The following is a 10,750-nucleotide window of genomic DNA, read 5'->3' on the forward strand; positions in this document are numbered from 1 at the left end:
GTGTGGAACTTCCCGCGCACCCCTGAAATACACGTACCCTGCTCGCACTGGGACAATCGCGTGTGCAACTTCCCGCGCACCCCTGAAATACACGTACCCTGCTCGCACTGGGACAATCGCGTGTGCAACTTCCCGCGCACCCCTGAAATACACGTACCCTGCTCGAACTGGGACAATCGCGTGTGCTACTTCCCGCGCACCCCTGAAATACACATACCTTGCTGAAATCGCGTGTGGAACTTCCCGCGCACCCCTGAAATACACGTACCCTGCTCGCACAGGGACAATCGCGTGTGCAACTTCCCGCGCACCCCTGAAATACACGTACCCTGCTCGCACTGGGACTATCGTGTGTGGAACTTCCCGCGCACCCCTGAAATACACGTACCCTGTTCGCACTGGGACAATCGCGTGTGCAACTTCCCGCGCACCCCTGAAATACACGTACCCTGCTCGCACTGGGACAATCGCGTGTGCAACTTCCCGCGCACCCCTGAAATACACGTACCCTGCTCGCACTGGGACAATCGCGTGTGCAACTTCCCGCGCACCCCTGAAATACACGTACCCTGCTCGCACTGGGACTATCGCGTGTGGAACTTCCCGCGCACCCCTGAAATACACGTACCCTGCTCGCACTGAGACAATCGTGTGTGCAACTTCCCGCGCACCCCTGAAATACACGTACCCTGCTCGCACTGGGACAATCGCGTGTGCAACTTCCCGCGCACCCCTGAAATACACGTACCCTGCTCGCACTGGGACAATCGCGTGTGCAACTTCCCGCGCACCCCTGAAATACACATACCTTGCTGAAATTGCGTGTGGAACTTCCCGCGCACCCCTGAAATACACGTACCCTGCTCGCACTGGGACAATCGCATGTGCAACTTCCCGCGCACCCCTGAAATACACGTACCCTGCTCGCACTGGGACAATCGCGTGTGCAACTTCCCGCGCACCCCTGAAATACACGTACCCTGCTCGCACTGGGACTATCGCATGTGGAACTTCTCGCGCACCCCTGAAATACACGTAGCCTGCTCGCACTGGGCCAATCGCGTGTGTAACTTCCCGCGCACCCCTGAAATGCACGTACCCTGCAGAAATCGCGTGTGGAACTTGCCGCGCACCCCTGAAATACACATACCCTGCTCGCACTGGCCCATTCGCGTGTGGAACTTCCCGCGCACCCCTGGAATACACGTACCCTGCTGTAATCGCGTGTGGAACTTCCCGCGCACCCCTGGAATACACGTACCCTGCTTGCACGGGGCCAATCGCGTGTGGAACTTCCCGCGCACCCCTGAAATACACGTTCCCTGCTTGGCGTTTGCTGTTTGGCAGCCCGGTGAACTGGTCCAGGGTTCGCGCAGCCCTTTGCGATGATTTAGCGATTTTGATGGCTTTTCCTTGCGCGAGGGCGTTCTTGGGGGCGTTACTGGCGCTGCTGCAGGGTCGCTGCGATTCTCTGCGCCACGGCTGGTTTGGGAGCCTGAAATCCATGAATACGCTGTGCGCAGAAATCGGTTTTAGCGCACGTGCCTGGCGCAGACAATCGCACGCGGACACTCTGCGCCAGCCGCTTGCGACACTTTTCTGCGAAATTCTATGAATTACCCTCTAAGTAGTTAATGATAGGTCTCCCGATCACCCCTGATATCTTGTTACCAACATTATAAATACAACCCCTTGTAGGGACTTTTCATAAAAATGGATTTCACATGTGATGTCATCAGTGATGTAATCAATGACATTTGTGATGTCATCTTTGATGTCCTGGGCGTTAATCTTAGCAGTTCACGGTGCTGGAGTGAGTTATGATTGCTTAGCTTTACTTTTATCATACTTACCCCAATATGGCAACATTTTTGTCCAATTTACAATGTTTCACCAACTCTACCATTTCCCACCTTCTAGCATAATTTTTAGCACTTCTATACACTTTTTGCAACTTTTTCCACAGTTTTTGTGTCTGTCAACGTCCGTGAACATCTGACGTCATCGCCATCGCGGACCTTACGGACAGTGCCATGTGACCATGCGCCCCCGTGCGGCATCATGACATGTCCACGAACGCGTTCACACTTTGTGATCGGGTCCGTGCTTCGAGGACAGTTTGGAACTACATTTTCTACTGATCTAGGAACTTTCAAGCTCAAAGTTTACCCTTGCACAGCTCCTACACCTTTTTTTACTCACTAGCCATTAACAATCTAGTAAAAAGCACATACTTGGAAGAATATTATTAAAACTGCTATTTATCTTAATTGCATCAGCTATTGCCATCTGTCCTCCCCAAGCGCCACCACCACCACCAGCTGGAGGACCTACACAACAAAAAAGTGCAGTACTTCCAAAGACAATGAAGACGACCAAGAAGATGAGGTAGAGGAAGTGCCTACCTCTAGCTCCCAGAGAGTATCATGGGTGTAGCAGTTCTTTACCACTGTTGGGAATGTACCAAAGGCTAAAGCGACAAAAGTGAAATGCACTTTGTACTCAGTCGCAGACTACCTGGACATTACTCCTACGGGACCGCCTCCACGCGGCGCCACACCAAATCCAACCACTGCAAGGCTCTCAGAAAGGTTGTTCCTTTCTTAGCAAGTAGTAGGCCATCTTCCTCCACATCATCTTCCTCAACCAATACTGTAACCACACAGCCTACTTCTGTGGGACACAAAAATCCACTAGCTACCTTATAAGCCATAAAAAAGGCTTTTGATCCATATCTTTGGAAGACAACATTCCTCTGTATATACTGCAACACACCACTGTGCAGGGGGAAGCAATTTCGAAGTGCTTTTGAAGCTGTAATCAAGGAGCATGACAAACACTGCCCCCTACCTTAGAAGTAACACATGTGCAACATCTTCCCCTGTCCAACTGCTCCTCCATAAAAGTGCTTGGTGCCTCTTCCCTCATTTCCCTCCCCTGCTTACGTTCTAACCTCTCCTGCAAAATAAAAATACAGAAAAATACAACAAAAGGAAGGTTCCCTTAGGAACCACATTTCACAGTTAAAAAATAGAACTAAAAATAAAATCTTATAGACTCCATCTACTTTACATTTCTCAGTAAAGAACATAGACTTAATACGATTTTCCAACATTCCCATTAGCATTTTGTGCTATGCTAATGCCATGGCCATATCCCATCCCATCCTCATCACCCCTCACCTCCCCAGAGATTGTTTGATAAGTTTGACAAGTGCAATGTTGTGTTTTTTAATATGTTTTTATCGTGATGTTTGCGGACACCAGCCATTGTCTGCGAATCCAACATGGCGGGCGTTTCCAAAAATCTGATGCACTTCACGCTTTTCACCATCCAATCAGTGGGCGCGTCCGATGTCCAGGGAAATGGGTCCGTGGACTGAATCCAGATATCACCATTTTTTTTACCTGCTTTTGGGCCATTTTAAAAAAAAACTACTGCACGGATTTACACCAAATTTACAAAAGCACGCTTTTGGGACCAAACTACCGCTCCTGCCGCAAATCTGGTGACAATCCCTCCAGTGGTTTGGGCTGTAGACGTGGGCAAACGATTTTTTCCAATGACGTTTTGGGACCCCGCCTACAGCTTTGCCGCCCCTTGACGAAACCTAACCAAACTTGCCAGATAGATTTAGACGGGGCCATATACTTTTTTTTGCAAAGCTTGTAAATTATTTGTCCAGGGGGAGCAAAGTGATAAGCCACCCAAAATGTGCTCTTCCTATGGGTTGAGCAACTTAACCATAACTTAAGGGCCTCTTTAAAGCGGAGGTTTGCAGTTAGTTCAGAAATTTGACTGGCCAATGGTCAAGCATTTTTCAGCATTTTTCGATTGGTCCAAAAAATGTTTCCTATGTGTCTTACTTTCGATTTTCTCATGTTTACACATACGAAACTCACAAATTGGAAGCTGCCATCTTGTGCTGATCTTATCCGTTGATCCATCGCCTAAGACGGCCCCTAAAGCTGACAGTACACCCTTTGTCACAACACCAGTACATACCTTGTGTAACCCATCCACAAACCAGCCAGGGCTGACTCTGTTTAGCTGCACAGAGGGAAGGGGCAAGCCCATCTAGCCTGCCATCTAGCCTGTCAAGCCCAAAAGAATCAGTGCTTCCTTCTAGCACCCTGAGCTCAACCCTGCTGCCCTGTGAAGCTATGCCGGATCTGCCTTGGTTAGTTTTTGTGATTTTTGGATGGGAGATATGAGACATGCACTGGTGCTGTGACAGGGGTGTAAGCTTCTATGATGTCAGCTTTAGGGACAATGATTCACTTGAACTTAGGCTATGCTAAAAATACATTCCCTATCCATTGGGCCAATAACATTTCTGAGTGAACTTCCCCTTTAAGGTGAGTCGGACTCCCATAGGAACCTCGAAAAAGTGAATTGCTAGTAACTTTTGACAAGTACGATGTATTGGACTGAAATTCTGACATCAATTAGGGACAAAGTTGCAGCCTACTTCCCATTAATTTTCCTGTACAAAAAAGGTCCCTTTTTGCCGACCGCACTGCCCAAACCGCTGCTGGACAGATTTAGACAAGGTCCAAATCAACGTGGGCACGAAGCGTTGACTTGTGGCCTTTTTGTGGTTTGGGGCTATTCGTCCAGTAGTTTTTTAAATATTTGATGGAGAAGGGGGTGCCCCCTTCTCCAAAATAGATAGCTATATCTTGGGTAAATTGCCAAAACTGGGTGTTTTTACAAATTAAACAGCCACCATCTTTGTTTTTGCTCGATGTGAGAAATAGCCTCGGCTATAGTCAAGGGTATCAGACAAAGAAACGCCGGAAAAAAGCCATTTAGAGGTCAAAAACCTACAAATGCTATAGGTCTAGAGGTGGGGGAGGTATGAGGACACCAAGTAAAATTTGGGAGTAGGAGGGTGTCTATGGACTGAGTTTGCAACACAATGCTTTTCTGTAGCCTCAGCTATGGACAGAAAGCCGTAAATGGCCGACATTTGATTTGAATGCAAACTGCATCAGGGAAACAGTGTGTGTTGTGGGAGGATTGGAGAGGCCAGGGGCGGTGAGAAGGCTATCAATGGTGTGTGGGGAGCAGGCACAGAGGAGGGGGGCACTTGGTGAGGGCCTGGGGGTGGCAGGAAAGCATATTGTTTTTTTGTTCCATATTCGCAGCTATAATATGATCACAGATAGCCGAGGTTATCTGTAGTTCTGTACCCATGGCTGTAGAAAAGGTACTAGCTATTTTTACAGCTACAGTGGTGTCAGGGATGAAAAATCACTGGTCAAGACAGAAGGCCATGGCCGTAAGATGAGAGTCATCTGGATCTCCCACCCATGCAATAACCAGGACAGGCAGTGCTTAGCTTCAAAGCAAGGAAGGGGTCCACCTCCTCAGGCCATGTTGCCTAATAGATGAACCCAAGTTACAAGACCACTTAGCAACATGGCCTGAGGGGGGTACTCCTTTCCTCACTTTGAATGTTTAGCGAATGGGAGACAGTCCACAGTACCGGATGCCATGTGTTTTCTTAGTTTAAATATCTCATAACACACTAAACACACAGCATCCACATTATTTTCTTTTAAACCATGCTACTGTCAGTCCTTGAAATTATTGCACTCAAAGACAATTTATTTGCATTTTGCTGAATTGTATTCTGGTATTTATAAGCCCCCAGTCAAGATGGGGGGGAATAATGCCACAATTGTACATTTTATCCCTAACAAAGTTCTATAGGTTTTATATATTTGAGTTACACATTCCTATGTGTACTTTTCAAGTTATCTTTATAAAACAGAATATTGTTGAAAGCCAGACGAGGGGCAGAGGGGGAATGAAGAGAGGGCAAGTAAATAATGAGTATTTGCCCACAATGTGACAAGAGAGTTTGCAATTCAGGACACTGGTGCAGTAATTTGCCCCTGATTGTGGCTGTTTCTCAGGGCACAGGTAAAGTACACATGTGGGCAGACAGCATAACATTTGTTCAGAGGGCGGATGCAACGTCTTGCATGTTTTTGAGGTTGGAAAACTTGCTAAAGTATTTGGCTACAAGGATTTTACTCAGGTTGTCATGTTCCCAGTGCAGACGCTTACCCACAAGACCACAAGTGCTTGTTTCATGTTGGGATTTTGTTTTCCAAGGAATATTTCACAACAGATTGCTGGGTTTAAAATGGGAGCAACTTTTATACTTCGACAGTATATTTATTGTAACATTTCCACTCTCAGGTTATTTTTCTGGTGTTCATTACTATTTTTTAAAGTCCAATGCAATTTTTTCTTGCGCTTTTTCTTCGAAGGGGAAGGTCAGTTGAACTACATGTCTATATTTCGCTTTAAGATATATATTCACTTAATGGGCGTATATTCATTGGTGCCAGCTTTTGATTTTTGCTATGGGGCAAAAGTACCTGGGCATATGTTATTTGAAGTCAGTAATTTTGTCACCCATGCAGTAATCTGGACTGACCCTGCTTAACTTCAAAGTGAGGAAGGGGCCAGCCCCTTCAGGCCATGTTGCCTAATAAATGGGCCCAAGTTACAAGACCACTTAGAGCAACATGGCCAGAGGGGAACTGCCCCTTCTTTGCTTTGACGTTACTACGTGGATCGGAGACATTCCACAGTGCTGGATGCTGTGGGTTTTCTTAGTTTTAAATATCTCATAACACACAAGAAAACCCACGGCATCTGCATTTTATTTAAACCGTGCTACTGTCAGTTCTTGAAAGATATAATTTTGTTTTCCTTTTGCTGCATTGCAGTCTGGTATTTGTAGTCTGCCATTCAGGATGGGGGGAATAATGCCACAATTGTACACTTTTTGCCAAACATAGTTTTATAAGGATTTATATATTTGAGTGAAACTATGGCATGTTTACAATTAAAGTTTAAAAAGCAGAGTATTGTTGAAAGCCAGACATTGGGGTGAGGAGGGAAAATGGTGAGAGGGCAAGTAAGTCATGAGTATTTGCCCAGGATTTGGCAAGAGAGGTTTCAATCCTGGACCCTTGTGCAGTTATGTGTCCCTGATTGTGGCTGCTTTTCAGGGCATAGGTAAAGGACATATGTGGGTGGACAGTGTAACTTTTGTTCAGAGGGCGGACGCAAGAACTTTATTTTGAGGTCAGAAAGTTTGCTCAAGTATTTGGCTACTAGGATTTTACTCAGGTTGTCATGTTCCCAGTGCAGACACTTACCCACAAGACTTTTTTCATATTGCAATGTTGTTTTCCAGGGAATATTTCATGACAGATTGCTGGGTTTAAAATTTGAGCAGCTTTTCTACTTTTCCAGCATATTTATTGGAACATTTCCACTCTCAAGTTATTTTTCTGATGTTCATTACTTTATTGTAAAGTCCAATGCTATTTTGTCTTGCGCACTTTCTTGTAGGGGAAGGTCAATTTAACTACATTGATATATTTAATTTTAATATATATGTTCACTTACTGTGCGTATATTCATGGATATCCTTTCCCCTGCACACTTCCAATGGGTCAATAGGTGAGCCCAACAGTTAAGAAAACATTTTAGTCCTTTATACAAAAGAATCCTTATCACTTTGAGTCTTGATTATTTCAATTTATGACATTAGATTGCTAATTTTTGTTACAGTAAGTAAACATCACAATTTGACATGAAATTCACTTAACATTTTAATGTTCATGTGGCCCAACTCGTTTCGAGAAACTCTCTTCATCAGGGGTGTATTATATTTTCAAATTCTTCTACAGAAAAAGATTCAAACACATATATATCTGTATTCAGTTGTTCATCGCAGTGAATCATTTGTACATTTAATTAACATTAAAAGTAATAAATGGCAATTTTTTCATTCAATATTGCATAATTTGCTAACTCCCGAATATTATTCATGGTTAAACTGAGAAGTATTCAGAACCTGGATGTCTGGAAAATAGGTTCTATCTTGTTGATCATATGGCAGTCTACATGATTGATCAGAACACAACATTTCAGTTGCCTACATTTCTGGGGAAAAGGTACAATAGTCTAATCATACTTTTTATAAAAGTAGTAGTTCTAGGTGCAATTTATTGATTCTAGGTGTTACCATTTCAACCAACCAATTTTTGTTCAATAACTCATTACTAAGTTAGTTTGCAATTAATGCTAAAAAATTGTGTGTTTAATAGAAGGGACACTGACCTTCATCATATTTATATTCAACCAAGAGTCATTTTGAGAGTGAATTCCTTCACCCCTTACTAAGTCCGGCAGGAAGAAACTCAAGAAGGACATACTGGGCTCTAACCCAGGCCTTCCAATTGCAGACACCTACGTCACTGCCTCTGCCAGAGAGACTCTCACCGACATCCTCTTTGTCGTTCCCTCACCCGACCTATGGACTCGCCATATGATCGCTCTTCCTCACCCATCAATGGTGGCACCCGGTGGGGGGTCCTTCTTGCCCTCTCCACCTCCATGGTCATCATCATTGTCTACAGCAATGATACCATCATGGTACAGAGTCCTCATCCCAACATTCTACCCTTTGAATGGCTCCTCCCTCACAGTGTCAACTTTCCTTCTCCTTCTGCACCTGCTCCTTCTGCATCCCTGGCTCCCTCGCCAGCTGTGCCCACTGTCGCTCCCTTACCGCTTCCTAACCACCCGTCTACCCTTCTAGCAACCTCTTTCTGCTCTGACGCTGTCTCTCGACTACATCTGCTTAGTCTCACTGACTGGCTGCCTGGGGTACCTTCAGAGCCTCACAGCACTTGCCCCCAGGCCTTGTACTTGCCGCAGCACTACTGCACTTCGGCTACGACCCATGAGAGTGGTATCATTCTGCACTTAATGCATGTTCTGACAGGACTGGGTGCACTTGGTCCTTTTTGCACCCCCCCATACACTTTCTGCTCTGCACACCTGCATGATCTGAACGTACCATGCCTGGTAAAATCATCTGTCCTGTCTTTCCTATGTCTTCCCCTCCCATTCATGGTTGCACTTTGAAACACTTGTGTATAAGTGCACAATAAATAAATAAACAATCAATCAATGAACCTGGTTCAGATCACCTTTTAACGCCCCATGAGCTGGTGATTGGATGACAAATTAGTACTTCTCTCACCCCCTCCCCAACATGGGCAAATACAGACACCCACAGTGTAGCAACGGCAGTAGGTGACAAAATGCATGATTATTTAAAAACAGTGACTCAAAGTATCTCTTTTATTTTTCAACAGAACAAGCGTCAACAGGAGGAGTGAAATGTAAACAAAGAGGTCAATTTGCCTATCAATTTGGAAACCACATTAAAGGCACTGATAGTATATATAGGGGACCAGTGCGCACCTGGAGCACCTCATGATTTGAAGGCCCACACAAGGTGGAGGACATAAGCCCTACTGTGGTGAAGTTAAAAGGAAGAAGGGCCTGTATCCATCTACACGATGTCAAACCTTATAAAAAGTGAAGCAACATTGACCTCTCCTTCACCATCCCCAGTGAAGCAAGTATCTCCAGTGAAGCAAGTCCCTGCAGTGAAGTGTTAGAAAAGAACAACGAAGAATGACCATACGATCGATGTTCAAGAACTTGGATAAAGAAAGCAAAACACTTTTAGATTATAATTGATTTATGGATTCATTAATCTGCAGTAATCTTGAAACATCTTCTCTAGACTGCAATAGAGAAAACTATGAAATAATCAAAGAGGGAAAAGAATATTTTAGCTTTTATGTTGCCAATCGTCCGCACAGTCTTACTTGCTGTTTTCTCTTATATACTTCAATCTTATGCACCTTTAATACGAAGAAATACAAACATTGTGACATTTTTCGGAGATCCAAAAAATGGCCTGATCATTTTAAGAATTGTTTTGGCAATCATTTTGCAGTTTTTATTATAAATGTATGACTTACAGTTAAAACGATAAAAACTGATATATTATAAAATAATGTGGTGACAATGGAAATGTTCCAAGTGACAACAGCTGTAACTCCAAGAAAAAGATGCACCAAATGTACCAAATGTAAAATAATTCTTGAGGTTTTCTGTGTCATTCTGATTTTGACTATTCTCCTCATGACGTTGGCAATTCACACTTATTATAAGCAGCGACAAACCAGAAAATAAGACATCCCACACCAGTCCATTATTCCTATTTTCCATATTAAGAGACCAAGAACCCTGTTATGATTCTGATATTAAAAAACCTTTTCCTGAGTAAAGAGATATGCTGAGGAAGATAATGAAAGTATCAACTCATATTAAATAAATCATCTCATTTGTCAAATAACCTAGGGTATCAGCACATGAAAGAGGAGAACGTCAGAAGAAAGTTACTCTGAATGTTCCCTAATACTGTATGCCATGAATGCGGCAAGAACATTTATTGCAAGAGAATGTCTCCACTTGATACAATGTCTCAGTCCTCTAGCAAAGCAAAAACAAAGGTGATGGCTGGAAGGTTTAGAATGAATCTTACTTAACCCCTGGCATTGCTCTGGGCAACCCTCCAGACCATTGTTCTTCACCTGCCAAGCCATTACAGAAGGGGAAAGACCATATGCAAATCAGGCTTGACCCCACTCCAAAAGGGGTAGTCCAGCCGAACTGCTAGGTCACGTCCCTTCTGCACGAGACCACAAGCATCCCCAAACATGTTTCGGCCTTGTTGGGCCTCATCAGTGAGGAGTAGCTTCATACTGCTTGTATTGTCTCCTTTTTTCCTCCCTCAACTCTCCGTTATTTGTTCCATGCACTTGTACTATCAGCTATGATATGATAGTTATTT

This window comes from Ambystoma mexicanum, chromosome 6p (genome assembly GCF_040938575.1).
Source record: "Ambystoma mexicanum isolate Mex_15411 chromosome 6p, UKY_AmexF1_1, whole genome shotgun sequence".
NCBI lineage: Eukaryota > Metazoa > Chordata > Amphibia > Caudata > Ambystomatidae > Ambystoma > Ambystoma mexicanum.